This window comes from Hemibagrus wyckioides, linkage group LG04 (assembly GCF_019097595.1).
Source record: "Hemibagrus wyckioides isolate EC202008001 linkage group LG04, SWU_Hwy_1.0, whole genome shotgun sequence".
Classification (NCBI taxonomy): domain Eukaryota; kingdom Metazoa; phylum Chordata; class Actinopteri; order Siluriformes; family Bagridae; genus Hemibagrus; species Hemibagrus wyckioides.
In genome coordinates this window covers 1,693,997-1,716,198 of record NC_080713.1, presented here as the reverse complement: position 1 = coordinate 1,716,198, position 22,202 = coordinate 1,693,997, and positions in this window count along the sequence as shown.

Here is a 22,202-nt window from a genome sequence, read left to right as displayed (position 1 = left end):
CACACTGATACACACACACTGATACACACACACTGATACACTCACACTGATATACTCACACTGATACACACACACTGATACACTCACACTGATACACACACAGTGATACACTCACACTGATACACTCACACTGATATACTCACACTGATACACACACACTGATACACACACACTGATACACACACACTGATACACTCACACTGATACACACACAGTGATACACTCACACTGATACACTCACACTGCTATACTCACACTGATACACACACACTGATACACACACAGTGATACACTCACACTGATACACTCACACTGATACACACACACTGATACACACACAGTGATACACACACACTGATACACTCACACTGATACACACACACTGATACACTCAGACAGATACACACACACTGATACACACACACTGATACACTCACAGTGATACACTCACACTGATACACTCACACTGCTATACTCACACTGATACACACACACTGATACACACACAGTGATACACACACACTGATACACACACACTGATACACTCACACTGATACACACACACTGATACACACACACTGATACACACACACTGATACACTCACACTGATACACACACACTGATACACACACAGTGATACACACACACTGATACACTCACACTGATACACACACACTGATACACTCAGACAGATACACACACACTGATACACACACACTGATACACACACACTGATACACTCACACTGATACACACACACTGATACACTCACACTGATACACACACACTGATACACTCACACTGATACACACACACTGATACACACACACTGATACACTCACACTGATACACACACACTGATACACTCACACTGATACACACACACTGATACACTCACACTGATACACTCACACTGATACACTCAGACAGATACACACACACTGATACACACACACTGATACACACACACTGATACACTCAGACAGATACACACACACTGATACACACACACTGATACACACACACTGATACACACACACTGATACACACACTGTTACACTCACACTGATACACACACAGTGATACACACATAGTGATACACACACACTGATACACACACACTGATACACACACACTGATACACACACTGTTACACTCACACTGATACACACACACTGATACACACATAGTGATACACATACACTGATACACACACACTGATACACACATAGTGATACACACACACTGATACACACACACTGATACACACACACTGATACACTCACACTGATACACACACACTGATACACACACACTGATACACTCACACTGATACACACACACTGATACACTCACACTGATACACACACACAGTGATACACACACACTGATACACACACACTGATACACACACTGTTACACTCACACTGATACACACACACTGATACACACACACTGATACACACACACTGATACACACACACACTGATACACACACAGTGATACACACACAGTGATACACACACACTGATACACTCACACTGATACACACACACTGATACACTCACACTGATACACACACACTGATACACACACACTGATACACACACACTGATACACTCACACTGATACACACACACTGATACACACACTGTTACACTCACACTGATACACTCACACTGATACACACACAGTGATACACACACACTGATACACACACACTGATACACTCAGACAGATACACACACACTGATACACACACACTGATACACACACAGTGATACACACACACTGATACACTCACACTGATACACACACACTGATACACACACTGTTACACTCACACTGATACACACACACTGATACACACATAGTGATACACACACACTGATACACACACACTGATACACACACACTGATACACACACTGTTACACTCACACTGATACACACACACTGATACACACATAGTGATACACACACACTGATACACACACACTGATACACTCACACTGATACACTCACACTGATACACACACACTGTTACACTCACACTGATACACACACACTGATACACACATAGTGATACACTCACACTGATACACACACACTGATACACACACACTGTTACACTCACACTGATACACACACTGATACACACACAGTGATACACTCACACTGATACACACACACTGTTACACTCACACTGATACACTCACACTGATACACACACACTGATACACTCACACTGATACACACACACTGATACACTCACACTGATACACTCACACTGATATACTCACACTGATACACACACACTGATACACTCACACTGATACACACACAGTGATACACTCACACTGATACACTCACACTGATATACTCACACTGATACACACACACTGATACACACACACTGATACACTCACACTGATACACTCACACTGATACACACACACTGATACACACACAGTGATACACACACACTGATACACTCACACTGATACACACACACTGATACACTCAGACACATACACACACACTGATACACACACACTGATACACACACACTGATACACACACTGTTACACTCACACTGATACACACACTGTTACACTCACACTGATACACACACACTGATACACACACTGATACACACATAGTGATACACACACACTGATACACACACTGATACACTCACACTGATACACACACACTGATACACACACACTGATACACACACACTGATACACTCACACTGATATACTCACACTGATACACACATAGTGATACACACACACTGATACACACACACTGATACACACACACTGATACACACACTGTTACACTCACACTGATACACACACACTGATACACACATAGTGATACACATACACTGATACACACACTGATACACTCACACTGATACACACACACTGATACACACACTGATACACACACACTGATACACACACACTGATACACTCACACTGATATACTCACACTGATACACACACACTGATACACACACTGATACACACACTGATACACACACACTGATACACTCACACTGATACACACACAGTGATACACACACACTGATACACTCACACTGATATACTCACACTGATACACACACACTGATACACACACACTGATACACTCACACTGATACACACACACTGATACACACACACTGATACACTCACACTGATACACACACACTGATACACACACACTGATACACTCACACTGATACACACACACTGATACACTCACACTGATACACTCACACTGATACACACACAGTGATACACACACACTGATACACTCACACTGATACACACACACTGATACACACACTGATACACTCACACTGATACACACACACTGATACACACACACTGATACACTCACACTGATACACACACACTGATACACACACACTGATACACACATAGTGATACACTCACACTGATACACACACAGTGATACACTCAGACAGATACACACACACTGATACCACACACTGATACACACATAGTGATACACTCACACTGATACACACACACTGATACACTCACACTGATACACACACACTGATACACACACACTGATACACTCACACTGATACACACACAGTGATACACACACACTGATACACTCACACTGATACACACACACTGATACACACACTGATACACTCACACTGATACACACACACTGATACACACACACTGATACACTCACACTGATACACACACACTGATACACTCACACTGATACACACACACTGATACACACACTGATACACTCACACTGATACACACACACTGATACACACACACTGATACACTCACACTGATACACACACACTGATACACACACACTGATACACACATAGTGATACACTCACACTGATACACACACAGTGATACACTCAGACAGATACACACACACTGATACCACACACTGATACACACATAGTGATACACTCACACTGATACACACACACTGATACACTCACACTGATACACACACACTGATACACACACACTGATACACACACAGTGATACACACACACTGATACACTCACACTGATACACACACACTGATACACTCAGACAGATACACACACACTGATACACACACACTGATACACACACACTGATACACTCAGACAGATACACACACACTGATACACACACACTGATACACACACACTGATACACACACACTGATACACTCAGACAGATACACACACACTGATACACACACACTGATACACACACAGTGATACACTCACACTGATACACACACAGTGATACACACACACTGATACACACACACTGATACACACACAGTGATACACACACACTGATACACTCACACTGATACACACACACTGATAAACTCAGACAGATACACACACACTGATACACGCACACTGATGCACACACACTGATACACACACAGTGATACACACACACTGATACACTCACACTGATACACACACACTGATACACACACACTGATACACACACTGATACACTCACACTGATACACACACACTGATACACTCACACTGATACACACACACTGATACACTCAGACAGATACACACACACTGATACACACACTGATACACACACACTGATACACACACTGATACACACACAGTGATACACACACACTGATACACTCACACTGATACACACACACTGATACACACACACTGATACACACACTGATACACTCACACTGATACACACACACTGATACACTCACACTGATACACACACACTGATACACTCAGACAGATACACTCACACTGATACACACACACTGATACACACACACTGATACACTCACAGTGATACACACACACTGATACACTCACACTGATACACACACACTGATACACTCAGACAGATACACACACACTGATACACACACACTGATACACACACACTGATACACACACTGTTACACTCACACTGATACACACACACTGATACACACATAGTGATACACACACACTGATACACACACACTGATACACACACTGTTACACTCACACTGATACACACACACTGATACACACATAGTGATACACACACACTGATACACACACTGATACACTCACACTGATACACACACACTGATACACACACTGATACACACACACTGATACACTCACACTGATACACTCACACTGATACACACACACTGATACACACACACTGATACACACACAGTGATATACACACAGTGATACACACACACTGATACACACACACTGATACACTCAGACAGATACACACACACTGATACACACACAGTGATACACACACACTGATACACTCACACTGATACACACACACTGATACACACATAGTGATACACACACACTGATACACACACTGATACACTCACACTGATACACACACACTGATACACACACACTGATACACTCACACTGATACACACACTGTTACACTGACACTGATACACACACATAGTGATACACACACACTGATACATTCACACTGATACACTCACACTGATACACACACACTGATACACTCACACTGATACACTCACACTGATACATTCACACTGATACACACACACTGATACACACACACTGATACACTCACACTGATACACACACACTGATACACACACTGATACACACACACTGATACACTCACACTGATACACACACACTGATACACACACACTGATACACACACTGATACACTCACACTGATACACTCACACTGATACACACACACTGATACACACACACTGATACACTCACACTGATACACACACACTGATACACACACACTGATACACACACTGATACACACACACTGATACACACACACTGATACACACACAGTGATACACTCACACTGATACACTCACACTGATACACTCACACTGATACACACACACTGATACACACACACTGATACACTCACACTGATACACACACACTGATACACACACACTGATACACTCACACTGATACACACACACTGATACACTCACACTGATACACACACACTGATACACTCACACTGATACACACACACTGATACACTCACACTGATACACACACACTGATACACTCACACTGATACACACACACTGATACACACACACTGATACACACACACTGATACACACACTGATACACTCACACTGATACACACACACTGATACACTCACACTGATACACACACACTGATACACACACACTGATACACTCACACTGATACACACACACTGATACACACACACTGATACACACACACTGATACACACACTGATACACTCACACTGATACACACACACTGATACACTCACACTGATACACACACACTGATACACTCACACTGATACACACACACTGATACACACACACTGATACACACACTGATACACACACACTGATACACACACACTGATACACTCACACTGATACACACACACTGATACACTCACACTGATACACACACACTGATACACACACACTGATACACTCACACTGATACGCACACACTGATACACACACACTGATACACACACTGATACACACACACTGATACACACACTGATACACACACACTGATACACTCACACTGATACACACACACTGATACACACACACTGATACACACACTGATACACTCACACTGATACACACACACTGATACACACACTGATACACTCACACTGATACACACACACTGATACACACACACTGATACACACACTGATACACTCACACTGATACACACACACTGATACACACACTGATACACACACAGTGATACACACACACTGATACACTCACACTGATACACTCACACTGATACACACACACTGATACACACACTGATACACACACACTGATACACACACACTGATACACACACTGATACACACACACTGATACACACACAGTGATACACACACACTGATACACTCACACTGATACACACACACTGATACACTCACACTGATACACTCACACTGATACACACACACTGATACACACACACTGATACACACACTGATACACTCACACTGATACACACACTGATACACACACACTGATACACACACTGATACACACACACTGATACACACACACTGATACACACACTGATACACACACAGTGATACACACACACTGATACACTCACACTGATACACACACACTGATACACACACACTGATACACACACACTGATACACACACACTGATACACTCACACTGATACACACACACTGATACACTCACACTGATACACACACACTGATACACTCAGACAGATACACACACACTGATACACACACACTGATACACTCACACTGATACACTCACACTGATACACACACACTGATACACTCACACTGATACACACACACTGATACACTCACACTGATACACTCACACTGATACACACACACTGATACACTCACACTGATACACACACACTGATACACTCACACTGATACACACACACTGATACACACACACTGATACACACACACTGATACACTCACACTGATACACACACACTGATACACTCACACTGATACACACACACTGATACACACACACTGATACACACACTGATACACACACACTGATACACACACAGTGATACACACACACTGATACACACACTGATACACACACACTGATACACACACACTGATACACACACAGTGATACACACACACTGATACACACACTGATACACACACACTGATACACTCACACTGATACACACACACTGATACACACACACTGATACACACACTGATACACACACTGATACACTCACACTGATACACACACACTGATACACACACTGATACACACACACTGATACACACACTGATACACACACACTGATACACACACTGATACACTCACACTGATACACACACACTGATACACACACAGTGATACACACACACTGATACACACACTGATACACACACACTGATACACACACACTGATACACACATAGTGATACACACACACTGATACACACACAGTGATACACTCACACTGATACACACACACTGATACACACACAGTGATACACACACACTGATACACACACTGATACACACACACTGATACACACACACTGATACACTCACACTGATACACACACACTGATACACACACAGTGATACACACACACTGATACACACACTGATACACACACACTGATACACACACACTGATACACACATAGTGATACACACACACTGATACACTCACATTGATACACTCACACTGATACACTCACACTGATACACACACACTGATACACACATAGTGATACACACACACTGATACACACACAGTGATACACACACACTGATACACTCACACTGATACACTCACACTGATACACTCACACTGATACACACAGTGATACACACACACTGATACACACACTGATACACTCACACTGATACACACACACTGATACACACACAGTGATACACACACACTGATACACACACACTGATACACACACTGATACACTCACACTGATACACACACACTGATACACACACACTGATACACACATAGTGATACACACACACTGATACACTCACATTGATACACTCACACTGATACACTCACACTGATACACACACACTGATACACACATAGTGATACACACACACTGATACACACACAGTGATACACACACACTGATACACTCACACTGATACACTCACACTGATACACTCACACTGATACACACAGTGATACACACACACTGATACACACACTGATACACTCACACTGATACACACACACTGATACACACACAGTGATACACACACACTGATACACACACTGATACACACACACTGATACACTCACACTGATACACACACACTGATACACACACTGATACACACACACTGATACACACACAGTGATACACACACAGTGATACACACACACTGATACACACACACTGATACACACACAGAGAGACACAATGTAACGTAAAGTATGAAGAGAACAAAAAGCTTCACTTTTTCCCTAATTTTATAATATATATAAATACTAGGGCTGTCAGTCGATCAAAATTTTTAATCTAATTAATTACATGATGTGCAGATTAATTAATCTATTTATTTGCATTTAATCGCGCATGAACATTGGCTGAGAAATTGCCCCCAAAAGATCATTTAAGTCATTACAGTGTTAGATGAGCATTAAATAGACATTACAACAAATACCTTTTTATATTATTTATTTACTGAACAAAAGCCTATCACTTATGCATCAATGCTCATGACATTTTTTTTAATTATTATTGAACATAAGCGCTTGATCAGTGGCTACAATGCTATAAGCCATATGTTAACAGAAACAGTTAAACTGACCTGAATTCCTCTTATTTACCATTCAACCAGTTGCTAAGACAAACTAACTTGTTTACATCTGAGTGTAAAGATGCCCTCTTCTTTTGGACAATGTTGCCAAAGTCTTTCACATGGTACAGTGGTTGCAGGGGTGGCCAGATATTTGCAAGCTACGAAAGACAGTTTAACATGGACCCCTGCATGAGCTGACCACCACTGTAGAGGACACTTATCCATCTCAATACTGGGCTCAGCTCTGTAATGATTTAGAGGATTGCTAAGCTCATTTTCCCCCTCTGATTCAGAGTCAGAAGCCAGCAGGAGGATTCTTCTCTTCTTTGCTGGCTTATGCTCCACACAGGGTTGTGGAGTGTCTGTGCTAGATTCTATGTTTTCTAGCATCTTCTGAAGGCTGGACCACACCTGTTCTCTCTCTCCTCTTGATAGGCACTTCAAGTCTTTAAAACATGGGTCAAGAGCTGAAGCCAGTTTCAGCCATTCGTTGTTCAGCCATGTCAGCTTGCCGTTCAGCAAGGTCCTTAAACCTCACCACATAGGCTGGATCCTCATCAGAGACCTATGTTACACGGTTAAGATGGAAGAATGCAGGCAGCACCACAGAACATGAGACATAAGCCTCACCATCAAGAAGTTCAGTCACATACCTTAAGTAGAAGATAAATATGAACAATAAATAAAGTTCAGTATATTTAGTTTAGGCGAGACAAACATATTTATTTATCACTTTTAAAGGAAAGTATATTGTGTAACAAAAATTGTACAAATACAATTGAAAACAAACAAATCCAATAAAAACATGCAATAACAATAGGACATGTGGCACTACTGTAATTGAGGAGCATGGGTGGGTGGAAGACTTACCTGCATGGTTCAAGAACAGTCTGTAGTTTGTGCAGGTTGACCCACTCAGCTGTGGTCAGCATGACTAACTTGTGTTTCTGTTGGGCGAGAGTAGCTTCAACATCCTCTTGGTTCCGTAAGAGACGGGTGATCATATCGAGCGACGATTTCCACCCTGTAGAAACATCTTGTATCAGTTGTTATATGTGTATATATACAGTGTATATATTTCTTTCTTTTTTTCTTATATTTTATTTTCATATTTTATATTTCTTTCTTTTTCTCTTATAATTTTATTTTCATTAGAGCAACTGTAACATGGCAAAGGAATTTCCCCCTGGGATTAATAAAGTTCTTTGAATCTTGATATATTATTCAGAAACGATTATTAACAATTTTTCAGAAGAAAACATTTGTAACATTTTTGACAGACTGTGTGTTAATTCTTGGTGAGGTTGTTTATTAGACTGAAGCACTAATTACAGAGGGACATTTAGGTGTTAATGATGCATCTAATTAAAGCTGATGGGTGTGTGGAGATCTGGAACGTTCTAGAAGGTGGAGGAAGGTTCATTATCATCTGCGGGGACTCTGGAGTTGTGGACAGTTTCACATCCAACACGTCACAAAGCCTCGCCTCTGAGCTTGTTAGATTACTGCAGGAAAGTCTGCTGACTTCTGATAAACATCAGGTCTGTAACTCTGATGAGGAACAGCGAGGAACAGTGAGGATTGTGAGAAACAGTGAGGATCAGTGAGGGTCAGTGAGGATCAGTGAGGATTGTGAGGAACAGTGAGGATCAGGGAGGAACAATGAGGATCATAAGGAACAGTGAGGATCATGAGGTTCATAAAGATCATGAGGATCATGAAGAACAGTGAGGAATAGTGAGTAACAGTGAGGAATGTGAGGAACAGTGAGGATCAGAGAGGAGCAGTGATAATCATGAGATACAGTGAGAATCATGAGGAACAATGAGGATTGGTGAGGAACAGAGAGGAATAGTGAGGATTGTGATGATCAGCGAGGAGCAGAGAGGAACAGTGTAGATCAGGGAGCAACAATGAGGATCATGGAGGATTGCTGAGGAACAGTAAGGATCGTCAAGGAACAATGAGGATCATGAGGAACAGTGAGGAACAGTGAGGATCATGAAGAACAATAAGGAATCGTGAGGAACAGTGAGGATTGGTGAAGATCATGAAGAACAATGAGGAATAGTGAGGAACCGTGAGGATTGTGAGGAACAGTGAGGATCAGTGAGAAACAGTGAGGATCCTGAGGAACAGTGAGGATGCTGAGGAACAGTGAGGATCCTGATGAACAGTGAAGAACAGTAAGGAACAGGGAGGATCCTGAGGAACAGTGAGGATTGGTGAGGAAAAGTGAGGATCCTGAGGAACAGTGAGGAACTCACTTTCAAACACCAACATACAAAAAAAAGTTGATTTTTAAAGAATTGATGTTAGTTCCTGATTTCTGATTGATGAAGTGTAATAAGTTGGTAAACTGGGAGGTTACTGGTTCTGAGCGAAACCTCGGTGCGTTTTTTCTCTCTCTGTCTATCTCGTCGTCTTCTTGAGCTGGAGTGCAGACGTTCACGCCGGTGCCTGGAACCCATTTGTACGTTGTAATGCCTGTCTGATGATTTTATTTCCAGCAGCCTGCAGATCCCTATCACAGTATAAAGACACACTCGTGTAGTGGTTTGATGGAGCGTCATAAAATTTCTACTGGAGGTCCAAATGAAAGCGAATTAATTTACACCGCTCGCCAAACTGCATCTCCATTTCCCAGATGCTGAGATCACTGGAGTGTTTTATTAGATGTTGCTTCTAAAAGCCTTTGCGAGTAGGCACTGCCAGGAATCTACACACAGTGTGTGTGTGTGTGTGTGTGTGTATTCAAACACAAACCTGTTTCCAAAAAGCCATTTTTTTCCTTTTTGGTCAAACATTCAGCCTCGTGATGGCAATAAATCTGATTCTAGGAAGAGTTCAGAGGGCCGGGGTGTAATTTTTCTTTTCTGGAGCCCAAACACACACTGAGAGGTTTCTGGTGCTTCGTGGCATGGAGGCTCTGGCGAGCGCCGCGGGTCAGATGTAGTGGTGTAGTGAATGATGTTGATTGTAACAGTGACAGATTACAGCGTCTGGCTCCGCCCGCTGATGCTGGACTACAGCTGAGTCCTGTTGCCTTCACCACCACCCTGTTCATGTAATCCACCAGACTGCTAATCTTGTAGGCCAACCCTATTAGTTGATGTAACAGGTAGAATACCAGATGAATTATAAATGAATAAATTGGCATAAATGAACCCTCAAAAACTCACCAGGAATACACCATGTATACCACCACACCACAGACACATATAAAATTGACTTCCAATACAAAATAAACAAATCCAATGATATATACTTATATTAATTGTATATTACAGTCCTACTACTGATCTCATAAATCATAAAAACACGTATTGTTCTAAGAGTATAGCCTGTGTGTTTAGTTTTGTTTAGCTTAAACTTAAAAAAAAAGAAAAGAAAGAAATATCTGGTTAAATTTGGCACTAGTAAATACTCATCCCCATCTCTAAAACAGTTTGCTAGTTTGTCATTTTCTAAGATGTTGCAACATGCTCTTCTAAAACTTCTATCGTTATATATATTTTTTAAAATATATTTTGTGAACACCATTAGCTTGCACGTAGTCATGCTGTAGATGCGCATGTGCAGGTATTTAATTTTTATTTATTAAAAAAACTAAAATCTTGACCCTCTAACACTTACACTCTCTATTCTATCTACTTTTTATTCTTTTTATTTATTATTAAAAAAACATTGCTTTGGAGGAAAGCGTCCATCTGCCAAATGAAGACACCAAAGTATCGCAAGAGCGACTTCTCTTAAGTTACTCTTGCGGTACTTTAACCTCATATACCGATCGGTCTGCGCAGCTTCAAGTCGAAAACACCTATCACCTGCCTCTGGAAATAGTCAATTAGGCAGTGCATCGCTGACGTTGGGTCATGTGGTGATGTCATTTTCACTCCTCGATTTCCTGATTCGTAGCGGTCCGAAGATTTACTCCTAGCGGAGGCAGGCCAGAACAACTGTCTGGCCACCGGGAAATGTCCTGGTGCTCCCGATGGCCAGTCCGCTCCTGTATGTGGTTGAGGTCAGGACTCTGTGCAGGCCAGTCAAGTTCCTCCACACCAAACTCACTCATCCATGTCTTTATGGACCTTGCTTTGGTCACTGGTGTGCAGTCATGTTGGAACAGGAAGGGGTCATCCCCAAACTGTTCCCACAAAGAGCATGAAATTGTCCAAAATGTCTTGGTATGAAGCTGAAGCATTAAGAGTTCCTTTCACTGGAGCTAAGGGGCCGGAGATGTTTTTATTAATGTTGATGTTTATTAAATGTTAAACAAACATCCTTACATCATTTATCATCATCTACTGAGATTCATTGCCTTGCTTTAGATCTTTTTAAAGTCATTATTATTGTGTATTATTATTATTATGATTATTATCATGGAAATGGGCTGCATGATGTGGACAAAATATTTCATTGTAATTAGCCTGCATCACCATTTAACCACAACCTGAAAAACATTCAGGAGCAAAAATCATAAATAATAATTAAGCCTATCTTTAAAAAAATAAATAAATAAATTCCAAATATTTGTGTGTAGTTATATATTTAAATATTATATTATTTATTCATTTTATTATAAAGTAAATATTTTATAAAATATATAAAATGATATATAAATTTACATTTCTTTAAAATTTATTTGATTATCATCAATAAATATTTAATATATTTTTTTATATTTATATATTTTATAAAAATGTATAAATTGTGCTAATATTGACAGCAATTCATTTTTAACAGTGGATTTAAAACAGTATTTTCTCTCTTTATTATTTTTATTTATATTTTCATTGTATTTCTTCTTTCTCCCATTTTTTCCCAAAAGATCTGAGCAGTACAAAGGTTTTTAAAAAATAAAAATAATTTTTTAAGGGGGGGAGGGTAGGTACAAGCAAAAAAAAAAGAGAAAGATAAGTTAGAAATAAAAAATAGAGAAAATTAAAAAAAAAAGAATAAAATAAAATTAATTAATTAAATTGAATGAAATGAAATAAATAAATTAAAAATAAATAAATAAAATGAAATCAGGCGTGAGGTATAAGAGGAATAAATCCAAGGTTGGTAAAAGATCTGAGACACTCGGTATGATTTCCAGCCATTGTGTGAACCTGAGCCTGTTGTGAGGCTAAAGCACTCACTAGAGTTTAAAAATAACACACTTCTCTTTTCTTTTCTCTTCTGTCCACAGTTCTGTATTTCAGAGTGTTTATATGATATCTGTCCTGAGCAGAGTATGAACAGATTGCGTGAACAGAGTGCCTCAGGCTCCCAGTTTCTGTTTTCTCCACGCTGTCCCCAGAGGTAATTCCTCTCAGGCTCGGTCCAGCTCCACTTTAACCTCCTCTGCTGTTTGAGTCTCGGCTTCTATGGCTTCCCTCATCTCTCTCTCTCTCTATCTCTCTCTCTCTCTCTCTCTCTGTGTTTCACTCTGCTCTTGCCTTTTATCCACTGCTGACATCGCTGTGTCTAATGCAGCACGAATCAGAGTTTATGGTGCTCCGGGGCAGGAGGGAGTCGCCCCATTGAGTCTCAGGAGACACACTCATCACCCTGTGGGCTTAGAGGAGTAATGGACAGTGGACATCTTGTCAGAAGCTCCATAATAAGCAATAAATAAGCAGCGATGATGTACCTGAGGCTCTTTACAGACAAAAACAATGACTCAGTATTTAGCATTTTGCCTCCAGATTCCTTCAAATCATCAGGAGACAAAGCAGGAAACCCAAGAAGACTCTCATTAGACGCCGAGGCTGCCGCTTCAATAAATCAACAAATCCGTCATTATGGTTCAGATTCAATTGGAATCCTCGAGTGGAAGCCCATGGAGTTGAGCAGCGCCACTGTAACTCACTCAAGTGAATTAGCTTGGTTACAGACATTTTACATAAACATAGAGAATATAACTTCACTCTCCATAGTCCATCAAGGATCATTTCAAAAACTTGATTCATTTCCATTCACTTCATGCTGGAGAAATAGTGACGTTGATTTAAATATACAGAATTCATGAGCAGAAATGATGCTGATTCGAGCCGTCAGAGTACAGGCAGCAAGAGCTCAGAAACAAGAAACTCAAAAATTACTAAACAGGACCCGAAAACATTCACAAACTAAAAGCTAACACTAATATCCTGTAATAAACAGTAATAAACAGTAATGAAGCACAACGAACTGTAATAAACATTATTAAAGACTAATAAACCGTAACAAATAGCAATAAACTGTAATAAACAGTAATAAATGGTAATAATCATTAATAAACTCTAATAAACTGTAACAACAAACAAAAGCTTATAAACACTAATACACACAAATAAAAAGGTAAATCTAACAGACAGTATTAATCACTGCTGAACAGTAATAAATTGTAGCAAATAGTATTTTACATTATAAACAGTAATGATCACTAATTAACAGTAATAACCACTTACAAACAGTAATAAATGCTAATAAACAATAATACAAAATGCTAATAAACAGTAATAAACACTTATAAACAGTAATACATGCTAATAAACAATAATAAACAATAATAAACAATAATAAACAGGAATAAATAAACTAATAGCAAGCATGTACATGTACTAATAGTGGGGCAGACATGTTTCAAGCTAACTTATTATGAGCTTATTATACTTATAAGCTTAAGCTTATAAGCTTATTATGAAAGAAAGAAAGAAAGAAAGAAAGAAAGAAAGAAAGAAAGAAAGAAAGAAAGAAAGAAAGAAAGAAAAAATTGAGATTTTTGGATATATTTTTTAACTTAAGCTTCTCGCTTCTAGATAATTAGTAAATGTAAGAGATAATGAGATGTGAGATCACAGACAGATAAAAATCACACACACACACACACACACACACAGAGTTTAATTAGCTTCCTGCCAGTCTGAGGGGTAAGTTGATGTAAGTATGGTTGTGTTTATGAAAATGAAAGCGCTCCCCTGCACGTGGTCATTGAGTTTAATTAAAATGTCTGGACTGCGATTAGCTTCAGAGCTCTGAAACGAAGCTCATCAGTTTTCCACATGTTAATGTGTTTATAGGGCTTTAAATCGTACATATTTGAGATGAGATTAACTCCAGGATCTGCAGCCTGACAGTAACTCCTCAGCTCCAGCACTCCCGGTGCTCCATTTAACATCAGCTTCCTATTAAACACTTTGCGTCTCTGTGAAAGAATCCGCAAAGGAATCAATTAGTTCAATCAGTCAATTACATGTTGACAGGAAACACGAAAATAACCCTGATGTGGCTTCCTCTGCATTTAATTAGGCAGAGCGACTCCAAGGCTTTTTTTTTTGTTTCTGCATGACGAGAGAACACAAACAAGCTCGACAAGTAATGCAGGGATGAAGATAAACATTTAAACACGAGGAGTGAAGCCGGGTTATTACACATGGATTATAAGAAAACACAACCACTGGGAGGAAATGGGGCGGAGCTTCATCACTGCCTCTAGCATCAGTAGAGTTTACAGGTATACTTCCAGCATTTAAGTGAGGAACAAGCACTGTGTGTGTGTGTTTGTGTGTGTGTGTGTGTAATGTACAGTAAATGAGTAAAAACTAAAACCCCTCCCAACACGCTACATCATAACTGAAGCCCCTCCCAATATATTATATCATAACTGAAGCAATACATTACATTATAAATGAAGCTCCTCCCAACACATTAAATCATAACTGAAGCCCCTCCCAATTTATTATATCATAACTGAAACGACACATCATAACTGAAGCCCCTCCCAATATATTACATCATAACTGATGCTGATCTAGAAAAGGAATCAACAACTTCTAACCAATCAGTGAGCAGATCTCCGTCATGTTGTGGTGTAATAACATTTCTATAACTTCAGTAATGGTGTATTAATTAAGTTAGGTCTTTATATGTCACATATATATCCTATCCTTTGGGGTTGGGGTCAGAGCATAAGGTCAGCCATGACGCAGTGCCCCTGGAGCAGGGGGGATCTCCCACCACCCCAATCACAGGATTTAGGTTCACTATTAACTCCTGCATTAATTAATTAATTAATTAATTAATTGGACATAAATATTGGCACCCCTTTATTCAGGGTCATTTTACAATTAAACACTGGATCATTAATTAAAATGTTAATTATTACTTATTGAACCTTATTTTGGTGATTTGTAATCAGGGATGAAATGCATGTTAATAACAGGTTTAATACACTTGTTAATTTTGTAAACCTCGTTAAGAGAATCTTCTCATGCTCTGTGTGATGAAGCTGGGAGCAAAATAATGTTCAGTGTATCAGCACAAGTCTGAATGTATAAATCTGTCCTGGTTTAAAGCTCATCACTAACAGCTATGCAAAGTGCACACACACACACACACACAGACACACACACACACACACTGTCACACACACGCACGCACACACACACACTCAGTCACACACACACTGTCACACACGCACGGACGCACACACACACTCACACACACACTCAGCACCTATAAATCACAGTGCAGTGCAGGTGGCACTCCTCCTCCTCCTCCTCCTCCTCCTGCTCTCTCCATCAGTAGACGAGTGGAGTGGAGTTTCTCCCCCTCGAAGCCTCTCAGCCCCGTCAGCACTTCACACACCCTCACACAAAGATATTCATTCCAATCACAAACCCTTTATGCCTTATTTATGGGGCTGCGCAGACGGCACATTTGGCATCAGTGCGGGATGTTCGGTGTTAAATTCCTACAGGCTTGACATCGCCGGCGTATGGAAATGAGGTGAGGCATTGGCGCTTCTTCGCCTTAAAACCTCTGAGCAGAGCAGAAGGACGCTAGTGAAATGAAGCACCATGCACACACACACACACACACACACACATATATATATATATATATATATATATATATATATATATATATATATATATATATATATATATATATATGCCTTCTTCATCTGTGGATTGGACACTCATTATAAAAGCCCTGAACCATGATGATGATGATGATGAGAGACAAAGGGATGTTAACGAGATAAACTGAGCCAAAACTCATCCCAATACATCATAACTTAAGCCCCTCCCAATACATTACGGTATATCTCAGAGCCTTAGCCACCTGTTACCACCACCTCTTCACATCATAACATCATTACATCACAAATTAAACCTCTTACAATACATTACATCATAACTGAAGCCACTCCCTATACATTACATCATAATTGACGCCCCTCCCTGTACGTTACATAATAACTGAAGCCCCTCCCTATACATTACATCACAAATAAAGCTGCAACTTCAAGTTTTTTTTACATCTTCAGGCCATTGGAGTTAAATTAAACCCTGTCCTGGGTTATTTCTTACTGACGGCATTTCATCCGTCTTTGTCACCAGACCCAAAATGGCCATGTCAAGCCGAGACATGTCCAGAGCAGAGATTTAGAGATTTAGAGCGTTTATTTTTCCACTCCATCAGATCTCTGACATGTGTTCGTGTCACTGAATGATGAATCTGAATGCTAAGCTGCACGCTAGGTTCTCAGTCATTTGAAAAGAAAAGCAGGTTAAATGTGTTAAATCTCTGCTCCAGAGTTCAGAACATTGTGAGATTGAATCCCAGGAACCTCACAGAGCTGCAGATTGTTAATGACCTCACAGAGCTGCTAATCACTCTGGGTGAAATACCTGCCAGGAAATGTGAAATAAATGTCTGAAGTAAATGATTGATTATCTGATGAGGGAACAGTGCACTACCTGGCTTATGATCATCCACTTCATATATAAAACATATCAGAGAATTTATTTTAGCTGAGATTTTGTTTTTGCCCTGTGTGAATTTGGACTGGCTGCATGAACTGCAAAGGGTTTTACTGGTGGGAATGTGGTTCCATCTTGTGGCTGGAGGTGTAAATTACAACAATGATGGAGTTTCTGTTGTTTTAAAGCTTCTTAATTAATGTTAGTGTTTTTTAGTGTGTGTGTGATATGAAGACTGGATAATTATTTTATTTTATTTTATTAATTAACTTATTTATTTATTTAGAAAATAAAGAATGTGACTTAATAGGAGTGTTAATATACAAGAAGTGCCAATATTGACATTATAATCACACTCTGTGTGTGTGTGTGTGTGTGTGTGTGTGTGTGTGGATTGACATACAATTGATTTTAAACCTGAATTTATTAAACCTTTTTTAATCAATGTCTGATGAATCCCAGTCCCACATTTAACTCAAAATAAATAATTAATTGTTTAATAATGGTTAAATCCACGGCCTGGAATCGAATCTAAGACAGTCTGGTGTTTATGTGCATGAGCAGTGATGTGGTGATCAACATCACACACTCATGGCATAGATAAATGAGATAATTAAGCTATACAATATGGCCCACTCCAGAATTATTGGCACCCTTCATTAAAATATCTAACAGTGTGTAATGAGTGATGTTTTATTAACAAAGAGACTTGGCTCGGCTGGAGAAGCCTTCAGAAGCTGATCTGTTGGAGCAGAGTAGAGAGATGAGGAGGTCAGAGAGCTGGAACACTAAAGTGCTGCTGCATCACTGTTGAATCACAGTACAATGACAACAGCATGCAAATGCATTTTGAGCAAAAATACAGTACATTGTGAAATATGCTAGGTATATTAATTGTACATATTCTAAGTTATTGGGAAAAAATCACATATATCTCTTTTTTTAAATTTCTAATCATAGATTCATCTTTAGGCTTAACTCACTGAATGGAGTAGCTGTTTAGTGAACGAAATTGTTCAGTGAATCGAATCCATCCATTGTCTATACCCGCTTTATTCCTAATTAAGGTCACGGGGATCTGCTGGAGCCTATCCCAGCACACATTGGGTGAAAGGCAGGGGTACACCCTGGACAGGTCACCAGTCCATCACAGGGCTACACATATAGACAGACAACCACACACACTCACACTCACTCCTATGGGCAATTTGGAATTACCAATCAACCTAATGTACATGTTTTTGGACTATGGGAGGAAACCGGAGTACCCGGAGTAAACCCACACAGGAACGGGGAGAACATGCAAACTCCACACAGAAAGGCCCCTGCCTGTTAGAACCCAGAACCTTCTTGCTGTGAGGCAACAGTGCTACCCACTAAGCCACCATGCTGCCCATGAATCAAATCATTTTTGATTTACAGAAAGCTGTTTTAGATCGAATCAAAAAGCACCACTGGGGTGGTTTTTCTCCCTGCCTCGTCATTCCATGTCAAACTGAGCGTGAAGGTAGCTCAGCTCACCTGAAAGTGGGGAATCAGTGTCACAGGCAGGAGCACCATCTTGGATCCGGAGAAACCGCTGCAAAGATAGCACATAAACAGTGTTTATATAAGTGGTGCTGTAAACAGTAGATGTATACTCATTATGTATGTGTGTGTGTGTGTGTGTGTGTCTCAGTTCTGGATGTCTAATGGCTTGAAGAAAGAAACTGTTACACAGTTACTCTTTTCAGACAGCAGGAGGAAGAAGAGAGTGTGTGTGAGGGATGTGTGGGGTGTGTGAGGGGTGTGTGGGGTGTGTAAGAGTGTGTGTGAGGGGTGTGTGGGGTGTGTAAGAGTGTGTGTGAGGGGTGTGTGGGGTGTGTAAGAGTGTGTGTGAGGGGTGTGTGGGGTGTGTAAGAGTGTGTGTGAGGGGTGTGTGGGGTGTGTAAGAGTGTGTGTGAGGGGTGTGTGGGGTGTGTAAGAGTGTGTGTGAGGGGTGTGTGGGGTGTGTAAGAGTGTGTGTGAGGGGTGTGTGGGGTGTGTAAGAGTGTGTGTGAGGGGTGTGTGGGGTCAGCCACAATGCTGTTAGCTTTGCGGATGCAGCGTGTGGTGTAAATGTCTGTGATAGAGGGGAGAGAGACTCCAATGATCTTCTCAGCTGTCCTCACTATCCGCTGAAGGGTCTTGCGATCCGAGACGGTGCAGTTCCCAAACCAGGCAGTGATGCAGCTGCTCAGGATGCTCTCCATGGTCCCTCTGTAGAACACAGTCAGGATGGGGGAGGGAGATGGGCTTTCCTCAGCCTCCTTAGGAAGTAGAGGCGCTGCCGGGTTTTCTTGGTGATGGAGCTGGTGTTGAGTGACCAGGTGAAGTTCTCTGCCAGATGAACACCAAGGAATTTGGTGCTCTTGATGATCTCCACAGAGGATCCGTCGATGAACAGCGGAGAATGGTCACTCTGTGCTCTCCTGAAGTCAACAACCATCTCTTTGGTCTTGTCGACGTTCAGGGAGAGGTTGTTGGCTCTGCACCAGGCTGTTAGCTGCTGCACCTCCTCTCTGTATGCTGACTCGTCGTTCTTGCTGATGAGACCCACCACGGTCGTGTCATCGGAGAACTTAATTATATGATTGGAGCTGTGCGTTGCTGCACAGTCATGAGTCAGCAGAGTGAACAGCAGTGGACTGAGCACACAGCCCTGAGGAGCTCCAGTGCTCAGTGTGGTGGTGCTGGAGATGCTGGTCCCGATCCGGACTGACTGAGGAAATCAGGAAATCCAGGATCCAGTTGCAGAGAGAGGTGTTCAGGCCCAGCAGGTTCAGCTTCTCAGTCAGGTGCTGAGGGATGATTGTGTTGAGGCACGTAGGAACAGCGGCACTGCTCAGGGAAATGTTGAAGATGTCAGTGAAGACATACGCTAGCTGTTCTGCACATTCCCTGAGCACTCTGCCAGGAATGTTGTCTGGTCCAGCAGACTTCTGTGGATAGACTCTGTATAGAGTTCTCCTCACATCAGCCATGGATAGACAGAGCACCTGGTTGT